The following is a 12,917-nucleotide window of genomic DNA, read 5'->3' as shown; positions in this document are numbered from 1 at the left end:
TGGTTTTAAGTCTTGTTGATATTTCACTATTTGTCTTGTTTTAGAAGCTTAAGGTAAAAGTATTACTTATACATCTTCCTTTTCAGTTAAATTTATGAATTGTGACTATTGCTCTTAAAGATCTTTTCAGTTACGTTTTGATTTTAAGAATCTACTAAAGCAACATACATGTTATAATTGTTTCTTTTGCTTTACTAGAGATTATAATACCATTATGGAAAAAAGGATTTCTGTATTTTCTTAGGGTGTAATGTCACACATTGATGTCAATAATGATCTTATTGTAGGCTTATGAACTCCTACATCCTAACACTCCTTATTGTAGTAACTATGTCTTATATACACACCAAAATATCTCATTCACCTCATTATAAGAAGTACTTATATATTTCTTTTAAAAATCATTGTTGATTTCAGTGATCCTAAGTCCTCATCAGAGGGATGTTGCATTCAGAACTTTGTGAATTATGCCACAGCTTTTAAGTAGCCCCCAGTTTTGGTGACTGCTGTTGTCGTTGCTTTCAAATTACAAAATATCTGAGATGCAGTCACTGTTGATTTTAGGTCATGTCCAAAATGTCCCTGCGCTGTTTTTGCAATTTATGTATTTTCTAACTGTGGTTCAATAAATTGATCTACAACTGACAGTAATTGTGAGGAAAGACTAGCCAAGTTTAATTTTTCCAAATAAAGAAACAATGATTCTCCAACTGCAAGTTTATATCACCTAGAAAAAGTGAAATGGTCTTTCTCTTTGGAGCTTACGTTTCCTTATATTACAACCAGACAGAGCATTCACACTTTGAAGAAAGGAAAGCCTGAATTTTGAATTTCTTTTATGTCTTTGTGTATTAAATTCCCTAATAACTCAAAGCCCTCTCTGTTCTGTGAATTAAACACAAAGTCTTTCTTTTAAGTCATTATGAATTAAGGGTCTGAAGAAATAAGGAAAATCTTAGTCCAGAACTGGCCTTGTTTGCAGCTTTTGAAGATGAATGACAGGGTTTGATAGGCACTGGAAAGTTTTCAGATAGGATCCTTATACAGATAGGATGATCTAATTCCATTTTATTTATGAGTTCTAGTTCCTGGCCCATAGTAAAATTTATTGTCTTTACCATTGGCTCAAACCTATCAGAAACCTGCCCATGATAGAAGCTACCTAAGCAAGTCTAAAAATCCTTTTCAATATCTTAAGAAATTATTATTAAATCAAACTAGAATTGAAATAAATATCAACACAAACAAGATGTTTACCATACATTATCAAACTGATATATCTTCGTTAAAATGATATTACATTAATAAACTCTTTTTAATTCGAAAGAAATTTCAGTAAAGTTCTGACATTGAAAGAATTACCCCCCCTTTCTTTATCTTCTTAAGACACCCTATTGAATGTTAACTAAAATGAAGCAGTACTTTTATTTTGAAAAGCTCAATTTGCTTGTTAAAGGGCACATTCTTGCTTTCAGATTTCATGCAAGCCAAATTTTAAAAAAAGAATCCGGCAAATATTATACAATGAATTGGGTTTAAAAACATATTCCAAAATGTCTTTAAGTAAGAGGGACAGTGAAGAAAAGCAAAGTAATTAAAGAAGGTAAAATTAGAATAGAAAAATTCATGTAGAATAAACATGGTGAGAAGATATGCCTATAAATTATTTAATTTTTATTTATTCTTATTACCTTACATGTAATATTTATATATACATGTAAACTCCTACACATATGCATACATTTATACATGTATATTCATATATATACATACATTATATATAGTTATATATATATATATATATAATGGCTTCTATGTTATGATTTTATGGGATTTTGGTGTGTCAAAAAGTTTGTGTCTCTGTATCTGTTTGTGTTTTTGTGCTTTTCCTTTGTTTTTTTCTGTTTATTTATTATATTCCAATGTTTGCATTTGTTTTATCTTATGTATTTTTTATTATTCTTTATATTTCACACTGTTTTCTAATGAGACATAAAACTGGAGTCGATTAGGGTGGAAAGAAAGATTGAGATGATCATGGAGGAGCTGTGGGAGGGCATCTGTAATCAGAATATATTGTATAAAAAATCTACTTTCTATGCTTTTTTCTACTCCTGAAGTTTTCCAAGAAAATTTTGGTATGTTATTAGATTAGCTATTACTCCTTTGAAAGTCCTCGGGCAATCCATCAATCCTAAAGCCTCTTTAGGTCCCATAGACTTGTTCTCTGGAATTGTCAGGGATATAAATTCTCTGCACTTTTACCCACAGTGTGAGTCAGCTCTCTAATTGCTACACTCAAGCATAGCTCAGAAGGAACCCTTATGTATTAGAGAAAGGCCATCTTTTGTGTTAACATTGCAAAAGACCAGCCTTTGATTTTTTCTTAAAAATATTCTCTTCATCCTTGTAAAGCAATTTTCTGTTGACATAGATATTGTTTCCTTTTTATGTTAAACAATATTCAAGGTCATGTTTCATGACCGCTCCAACAAGTAAATTTTTAAGAGTAGGCTGAATCATATATATTCATGAAGAAATTTTTAATTTTATTTTTGAGAATATAATAACATTTCTCCATTCTCTTACCTCCTTCCAAACCCTCCCGTATATCCCTCTCTAATCTCCTTCAAATGCCTTGGCTCTTTTTTCACTAGTTCTTAGTACATGCATATACACATGTATATGTGTGTATATTTTTGTATATATACACATATAAATAATTTATATGTGTATATATGTACATATATACTTTTGTTTTTAACATATGCAAATATAAACTGCTCATTCTGTTCAATGTTACTTGTATGTATGTTTTCATAGTTAAAAGCCATAATTAGTCGTATTTTACTGTAGTGTAGTCCAGTGTCAATAGATATGTTTACAAAACCTGCCCATAACTAAGGTTCAGGGAACCCTGTTGAAAAGTGGGCAGAGAGATTGTAAGAACCAGCCAGGTATTACAACTTTGCTGTTAGACTGTGTCTCCTAGTAATGTCAAAAGCTTCATACATTGTTACAGTTTCACCAACTTGACTTTCCAAAAGTGAGCTCTACAAGGATGGCACTGATCAACATGCCAAAGTGGACAGATAAAATCCTAGGAGGTTTCAGCCATACATAGAGAGAGTTCTCTTGGATTGTTTACTGACTAGGCTGTTACTTCTTTTAGGGGGTGGGGTAAAGGTGGAAGTTGTTACTGATGCCTTCTATGTCCCTCTTTCTCCACTGTGAGTCTGTAGTCACTGATAGCACTGCAAAAGTAGTTTCCCTGCCTTTCACAATTAGCAGAAACACAGATCATGGGCTTCCAAATGATATCTGGCAGCAGCAAAGGTCACAGACCCCCACACTTCACTTTAACAACAGGGAACTTTAATGTTATAATAGGTGACGGAACAAACAAAAGTCAATAACTATGGCTTTTAACTATGAAAGCATACGTACAAGTAACATTGAACAGAACGAGCAGGTTATATTTACATATGTTAAAAACACAAAACATCAAAAGCCAATTAATTTTGAAAATTTTTATTCAATTTTACATTCTTTTTAAATTATTTTACATACTAACCACAGTTTCCCCTCTCTTCCCTCCTCCTGCTTTTCCCCACATTTCTCCAGTCCCATCCACTCCTCAGAGAAGATAAGGGCTCCCATGGGTAATCAACTAAGCCTAGCACATAGAGTTGAGGCAGGCATAATGCCCTCCCCCGCTGCATTAAGTCTGAACATGGTATCCCACCATAGGGAATGGGCTCCAAAAAGCCAGTTCATACACCAGCGATATCACTTTCAGGAGTACCACAGATAGACCAAGCCATACAACTGTCACCCACATCCAGAGGTCTCTTGCATCTCCCCACCTGTCAGTCCAGAGTCCATGAACTCCTACTAGCTTGGGTAAATGGTCTCTGTGGGTTTTCCCATCAAGATCTTTCCCCATTTGCTCATATAATCCCTCCTCCCACCCTTTGACTTGACTCCAGGAGCTAGGGCCAGTGGTTGACTGTTGATCGCTGCTTTTGCATCCATTGGTTACTGGATGAAGTTCTATAATGATAATTAGCATAGTCATTAATCTGATTGTATGAGAAGGTCAGTTCAGGCACTCTCTATATTATTGCTAGGAGTCTTCACTGGGGGTCATCCTTGTGGATTCTTGGGAAATTCCCTAGCACCAGGTTTCTTCCTAACTCTATAACGGGTCCCTCTATCAAGATGCCTTTTTAATTGCTTGCCCTCTTTGTCCCTCTCTGAACTAAATTATCCCGTTCCCTCATGTTCTCATCCCTCATCTCCTCCCCACTTCCTCCTCACCCTTAATTTATCCAGGAGATTTTATATTTACTCTTTCTAGTACAATCCATGCATGTCTCTCTTAGGATCTTCCTTGATACCTAGCATCTCTTGGGCTAAAGACTGTATCCTTATTAAAATGTACTTTACATCTAATATCCTCTTATGAGTAAGTACATAATGTGTTTGCCTTTCTCGGTCTGGGTTACCTTACTCAGAATGACTTTTTCTAGCTCCTCCATTTTCCTGCAATTTTTATGATGTCATTGCTTTTTTACTGCTGAGTAATGCTCCATTGTGTAAATATACCTCATTTTCTTTATCCCTTCTTTGGTTGAGGGACATCTGTGTTGTTTCCAGGTACTGTCTATTATGAATAATGCTGCTATGAACAAAGCTGAGCAAGTGTCCTTGTAGCATGATTGAGCATCCTTTGGGTATATGCCCAAAAGTGGCATTGTTTGGTCTTGAGGTAAATTGATTTCCAGTTTTCTGAGAAATTGCCTTACTGAGTTCCAAAGTGACTGTACAAATTTTGACTCACACCAGCAGTGAAGAAGTGTTCCCCTTACTCCACATTCTCTCCAACATAAGCTGTCATCAGTGTTTTTGGTCTGGAGGGATGGCTCAGCTGTCAGAGGCTAGGCTCACAACCAAAAATATAAGTTTGAAATTTGTTAACAAATGTTCTTAAAAGTATCAACATATTTGCTGAATTTTAGTTAAATTCTTATGGTAAGTACATAACTAAAATTCACTGTAAATTTATAAAAGATTATTTTTTCAAAGAAACCACTGAAAACTAAATAATAGTAATATTACTATGAGATTATTGAAGTTTGTAATTGGTGAATGAAAAAATTGGAAGCTAGATGATGGACCAAAGTTAATAACTATATACCATGTAGCTATGAAAATTTTATTATACACTGTTTTTCTATAAAAATAAATAAATAAAAATAAAAAGTTAAAGAAAAAAAATAAAAAATATGCATGGCCTTTAAATTATGATACAAACTAAATAATAATCCAAACATGTCTTAAATAATTTAAGAAAAAGGCTGTGTTGTTCATGTGGTAAGTTTCTGCCCAACAATGAGGAACTGAGTTTAGATCCCAGGACTCACATAAAAAAGTCAAGTGCAGTAGCATGTGACTGGACTATAGTGCTGGGTACAAAGAGAAAAAGATCTCTGGAACACATTAAACAGTGGCCCTAACTGAGTCTATGACGTCCAGGTTCAGTGAGAGATCGTGCCTGAAAAAACAAAGTGAGAATGTCTAAGGAATTTCAACCTCTTCTCTCCACACACACACACACACACACACACACACACACACACACACACACAATTATAAACACATCATTTTGCACACATTCATAAGCACAATCATACCCATACTTATTTATGTATCCACCCACATACCCACCATCCTTATACACATATGTGTACATACCCATATGCATACCACACACACATGGATAAACAAGTAAGTGCAAATGTGAGAGAACCCCATCAAAAGGGAGCCCAAAGAACAGGAAGTAAATACTATTAGTGTGTGAAATCATTCACAGTCCCACTATTAGTACTGTATTTAGATATCAAATCAGAAAGAAAAGAATCTGAGTTTCACTGTGTTTGCAGAAAAGAGTGTAAGCCTATTTTCATTTCAGTTTAGCAAAGTAGAAAGACATTGGTTCTCTGGATAAGAAACAAATCTTATTATTCACAACAAAATGATTCTTCAGGGCAGTATTTTGTGTCATTTCTCATTGCCTTTGCAATAAGATGATTCCAAGAGGTAGAGACAGGAAAAACTAAAACATTCAGTGAAGACTGGTTACAGAAGAGAGATCCTGATTTAAGAAACCCAGACCTGGAAGAGAGTCTCCAGCAAATTTGTCCATCCTTTCCTGTTAAGACAGATCCTCCCACCAGAATGTAAACAAATGTCTCATAGAGAAAGAGGAACATCTTTTGATTTATGAAACTGAGAGTTCCTAAGAAAAGGCATCTTTAAACTCTGAGGATGGGGGTCACTGCTGTTACCTTTGCTATCCAAATATGTGCCTGCCTTCACACCAGAGGGTTATTGGTTCTATCCTCTGTATTTCAGGGTAATTGTAAAATCTTTGAATAAATAATATATTTAAAGCAGAAGGCAAAACGTATCTGTGTTTATACTGAAAACATTGATAATGGAAGATTCAGAGTAAGTGAAGGTGAAGACTGAGAAATTGTGACATTTCAATCATTTTATCCTCAAAGAAACATACACACACATTTGTACGTTGGAGTACAGACACACAGATACTCACTATTGATATGTACTTAGGTTTCTTGCATGCACATTGTATTTGGAAATTATTGCAAATTCTGCTGATATCATGTTTAAAACATGAATAGATATCAGCACGATTCATATTATTTGATTCAGTAGGCTCATATAAATACAGGCTAAATAGAATGGTATTTAAAGTTTTATAGACCATACTGTGCTACCGTTTCCTCATAGTTATGTCAAATTTAAAAGAACATCTTATATAAAATAGGAATAATGATTAACTCATTTATAATATCTACACAATAGAAACAATGAAGAAGTGATGCCTAGCAAACGGGTTCTAAGATAATGTTAGCTCACGACTTGTACCAAATAAAGCTGGAAAATTCATAGATATATGTATGTGTGAAGACACATGTGTTTAAACACATAAAGACAGATACTGGTCTTTAATTAGAGTAATATGAGAGCAAGAAGTTTTATTAAAGGATTATACTTTTTTCCTTGTAAATCTTTGGCTAATCTCAAATACTAGTATTATAGGTATGAGCCACATGCAGTTGATTTTTCATTTTCGTTTGAGATAAAATACCTTGTCCAGGCTGAACTTGAATTTATGGTCTTCTTTCCTCAGTCTCCAAAGTAATTGTGATTTCAGCTGTGCTACTAAGTTGCGCTAAGGAATTAATTTTTATGATAATCTTTATTATTTGAAATTATAATTACATCAGTTGTCACCCTTTCCTTTTGTCCCTCAGTCTCCCCTATGCTGCCTTCTGCTTGCTTTGTATGAAGCTCATTGCCTCTTTTTAATTGTGAACATACACACATACACACACACAAGAAAGAGGTGTTCCTAACTATACAAAACATCCTAAAGGAAATAAAAATCTAAAATGTGTTATATTTTAATCTGAAAATATCCTACTGTTTTGGGTTTTCTTTACCTTCCACTTCACACTCATTACGTTTTCATGTTCTGCAGTGCAGGATATTGCAGGATATTGGGTGCATATTTGTGAGCTGATTTTTTTGTTATAGTTTATTCATCAGGAATTTAGAAAACTAAACTTCAGTAGATGTTTATACCCAACCTAATAACTTATTTACAACAAAGGACTTCACTGCACTTTTGATGTTCAGCCACTCATAATGTTCCCTTTCTTGTGGTCATATTTAGCCAGATGATTAAAAGCAACAAACAAAGTCCCATTGCTCCATCTGTGGAGAGAGGAGCAGGCAGTTTAAAGCCTAATGCCCTTCAGGTGAAATGCAGAATCATTAGTGTTTAACCTTCTAGAAATCCCCACCCTCTTTCTCTGCTCAGGTGGATGAACTTTATCACTCTGCCCACAGCAAATAAGCCTCTCATTTGGTGAGTGTTGTCTCATTTGATGAGTGTTGTCTCATTTGATTATAGAACGCTTCCCGTATTCTCATGTGTTTGGCTGCTTGGCTTCCAGCTAGTGCTGCTGTTTGGGAAAGTTGTCGAAGGAATAGGAGAGGAAGCCTTGTGCTGGAGCCAGGGCTTGGGGTTTTAGAGTCTGGCCGCGATTTCTACTTGTCTCTGTTTCCTGACTTCAGATGCAATGTAATCAGCTGGGGCAGCACTCCTGCTGATTGGATAACTTTGTCATGATGGATTGATCCCCTCAAAAGATAAGATAAAATATATCCTTCCTCCCTCCTTATTCAATTCTAGCACACAGCAATGAGAAAAGAAACCAGTACAATGAATAATTTTCTGTCCTCTTGAGAGAAATTTGAGAGAATAATGTATTAAATCAAAATTGGTTTCTAAGTAATCACTTTTTTCTTGAGTAGGTTAGGTTTGTTTGCAACAAACAGAGGAAATACGCCTTTAAGAAATGGCTTCCAGATCTGTAGGCTGCCATTTTGTCTTGTTGATGATGTCCTTTGCTTTTCAGAAGCTTCTCAGTTTCAGGAGGTCTCTTTTATTAATTGCTGCTGTCAGTGTCTGTGCTACTAGAGTTACATTTAGGAAGTGATCTCCTGTGACAGTGCGTGAAAGTGCATTTCCTATTTTCTCTTCTATGCAGTTCAGTGTGACTGGTTTTATGTTGAGGTCTATGATTCATTTGGACTCAAGTATTTCATATGGCAATAGATATGGATATATTTTCATTCTTCTACATGCTGATATCCAGTTATGCCAGCACTGTTTGTTGAATATGTTTTCTTGTTTCTAGTATATATTTTTTGCTTCTTAGGTGTGTGGAATTATATCTGGATCTTTGATTCAATTCCATTGGTTATACTATTGTTACCACAGGAAATGGAGGGTTTTGGATTCATTCTGGGTTAAGAAAAATTAGGTCTGATCGAAGAAGACCCCCTGAAAATCTCCTAAGAGAGCAGAACGCCTAGAAGATCCAACGTTACAAAATGCTTCTGTTGCAGTTTCCTCTGAGTTCTACATCGTTCTAGAACAGCTTCAAGACTGCTGACGGAGATGATCCAGCCTCACAGAATTCTTTAGTCAGGACTTGACCATAATCCTGAATTTTATCAGGGTCCCACAAACATTACCAGCACCCACAATCAGTAGGAAGTAGCCTAGAGAACTACACATATATTCCCAATAGATGGATCATGGGTATTTATTATCATTTGAAAGGAATGGGTACAAATTGTTATTGATAATGGTCAAGAAGAAAGCTGAACAAAGAAGATTAGATTCAGAGATCTCATCATAAAAAGAAAAAGGTGGATATAGAAATGTGGTAATGCAAGTTATAATAGAAAATGAATTAGGTACTACATTTTGGACTCATCAAAATAGGAAAGAAAATGGAGTATTTTTTCTGAATTTATAAAATACAAATGGACAAGACATTGTTATTCTAATTATTGTTTGTATATATTTTACATATTTATTGTAATATTTGTATATAGTTTTTCTTATATTAGTTATAGCCTCCTTTTTATTTTAGACAAAAAGTAGGAAATGTGATATTTTGTTTGTGATCTAACAAATAAAGCTAGCCTGAAGATCAGAGTGTGGAGTTATCCACTTGATAGCCATAGAAGCCAGGTAGTGTTGGCACACACCTTTAATTCCAGCACTTGGGAAGCAGAGGCAGACAGGTCTTTTTCAATTCAAGGCCAACTTGGACTACACAAGATTGAATCAATCTAAAAGAGAAACAGAGCTAAGGGGTGGTGGCTCACACCTTTAATCCAAACACTAAGGAGGTGTAAAGACTGGAAGTGATATAGCTGGATGGAAAAAGGACAATAATGCAGGAGGATACAGGAACTCCAGATTCAGTCTGAGGTTTTAATAGAGGTGGCATTCAATCTGAGGATTTACAGAGACTGGATCTTGCCCCATTGATAGAAATAATAACTAGTGGCTAGCTTCTCTGCTTCTCTGATCTTTCTGTTTTTACCCCCTAAGAGTTGACTCCAGGTTCTTATTGTTAAGACCAAATAAAATTCACAATACAAATATGAGCCATTGTTTTTTGCATTGAAATGCATATTGTTTAATTACATACAGTATTTTATTTTAAAATATGTAATAAAATTTTATTAATTATTTATATCAATTGTTTTCATCTATGTAGCTGTATAGTGGAAAATTTGTGTGTTCTTTTGAAAAAGCAAGTGTTAAGAAGCAAAGCATATTGAATGAGGTGACCCAGACCCAGAAGACAACTATCATATGTACTCACTCATAAGTGCCTTTTAGACAAAAATAAAAAAAAAAAAAACAAAGAAAACCAGCCTACAGTTCACAATCCCAGAGAACACAGACAACAAAGAGGACCCTAAGAGAGATATACATGGATCTAATCTACATGGGAAGTAGAAAAAAAAACAAGATCTCCTGAGGAAATTGGGAGTATGGGGACTATGGGAGAGGGTTGAAGGGGAGTGGATAGGAAGGGAGGGGAAGATAGGAAAATGTATAGTTCAATCAAATCAACAAATAAAAAAACCATTTATTCTCATAAGAACTTAGCATACTAGCCCATGTTACCACAGGGTCCATGTAAACCATATGTTGAACCAAGTATTGTGAAGTTCAAGGGCCATGCCAAATTGGCTCTGCCCCTCAGAAGCCCTGGAGGAGCTGGCCCTATTCTGTCACCAGAGAACTGGTCTTGGATTAACAAATCCCAATATCCTGAGCACAGGAAAGCTGGCTCTACCCTGAAAAGGAGAGTTGGCCCCCTACACTTGGGAGGGCTGGTCCTACTGCCTCAGAACCTGCATGGCAGAACTAGCTTTGCCCCTCACCTGAAGCCAGTGGCACAAGCAGTCAGGACTGACCAGCTCAACTATCACCCAGGCATAGATCCAGGGCTTTCAGTTGGGACTCCATAACATCTGTGACCTACTGGAGTATGTGAAGGAACTGGTCATGGGGAACTATAGTCATAGGATCTCCATGACTGGAGCAACAACTGTATTTATCTAGAGAACTATCAGTTATGGTCCAGTATTGTTATACCAGAAGTCAGAAGCCTTGAACTTGACAAACAGCACATCGAACAATGAACAGCAGGTGGAGCTGTGTGAACAAAACCATGTGTTGAATGATCACAGTATCTCCCAGTGCAATAAAGATGAATAAAGAGGTGATAAAGAGCTCAGAAATATGGAGCAGTGGAGTTGGTTTTTATTTTTGGTTGTTTCTGTTTTTTTAATTATTACTCTTATTTGAATTTTACTTATTATAATTTAAATTTTATTATTTCTTTTTGTTTTCTTTTAGGCAGGCTGCAGGGGTGAGGATAGGGTTGGATATGAAGGGACTCGTAGGCAAATGGGATTGGGATGCAGGAAATTACCTGAGTCAAAAAGAAATTTTGTTTTTCTTAATAAGGAGCTTCATAAACTAAGAAGAAAATGGAAGCCACTATCTTAAATTATGTTTTCTCTCTCATTACTCAAAGAATACAATAGCAGTAGCAAGTTCTAGTATTTTTTATCTTCCAAATAGTCTCTTGTATCAGTTTTTTCCCCAACCACGAATGCCATCATACCCGTTCTGCCCATTTTCAACACCAACATAATTTAGTTTCAACTCATGAAGTAGTCTCATATCTGAAGAAGGACGCTTAAAAGAAATCCCACAGTAGCTCAGAATTGAGTACAATAGAGGATTATTTATTTAGGGGTACTCTCACAGATCACAATCCTCTGCTGGAACAGAGAATAGCAACCGATTCCCGCAGCCGGCAAAGAGGCCAGATACATGCTTTACATGACATTTTTAGTATAAGAGGCCACACCCAAGTGGGCAGGTAACTTAAGGCTATTGCCAGCAGGAATTCCTACAGCACATACCTGCCAATGTTAGCTCTCTCCCATTTCCTTAAGCACACTGTCGACAACCTTTTAAAATATCAAAACGCTTTTACATTAAACAATGATGAGAATTTTCTTATGCACAGATGATAAAGTTTCAGTGCTGTATAAACATAGCTTCGGCTTTGTATGCCTTACCCTTCACCTCACCTTCCTACTCACTTCTCCTGGTTCTTAAACTGCTTATTTCATCTACAAATCAGACACAATCCAGTGTATTCCCGCTGATATTCCATGTTCTGCAGGACTAGTTTGTGAAATATGAAATACTTCCAAACCCACTGGTGGCTGAATTGCCCTTCTTCTGAACCCTTCTGGTGCTCAAATAGTGCTTCTGACCTAGATCCTTCCTAGCATCTTCCCTGCTTTCTTCAATTAACAATGAAATAATTAACACTTGTAGAAGTAAAACTCTTCAAGATTAGTGTATTGTTCTCTGGCTAAAGCTGCTCTTTATTAATATTCATAACAAATATACAGCCTTATAGGTAATGCTATTGGTTATTTTTTATTGATTTTTATTGAGCTCTACATTTTTCTATGCTGCCTCTCCCCTCCCTGCCTCTTCCCTCTCCCCCTCAACCCTCCCCCAAGTTCTCCATGCTCCGAATTTACTCAGGAGTACTTGTCCTAATGACAGCTGAGATGGCAGTCTTTCAGCAGCATAAATGTCATATATTACCTATAAATTCCCAACTGCATGTCATGAAGATCGGTGACACATGTTTTCTATTATCCAGATTTTCCCTATATAAGTATACTTAAATAGACTTCTCAATCACCATATGCAGCGTAGACGTATGCAGTGTTTCTCACTAGAGTATTTCATTTGTTTCCATGGTAGGTCATTTGTAAAATCTGCTGCCACTACACTTATTTGTATTCTATATAAAATTATTCTTTTTCTATATATTTAAATTTTATGTTTACCTTTTTCCCATTATTTCTTCAGGTACATGGCATGCGTATTAGATACTTTCAATGAGTTTAAT

This window comes from Arvicola amphibius, chromosome 11 (genome assembly GCF_903992535.2).
Source record: "Arvicola amphibius chromosome 11, mArvAmp1.2, whole genome shotgun sequence".
Classification (NCBI taxonomy): domain Eukaryota; kingdom Metazoa; phylum Chordata; class Mammalia; order Rodentia; family Cricetidae; genus Arvicola; species Arvicola amphibius.
This window is presented reverse-complemented; position numbering follows the sequence as displayed.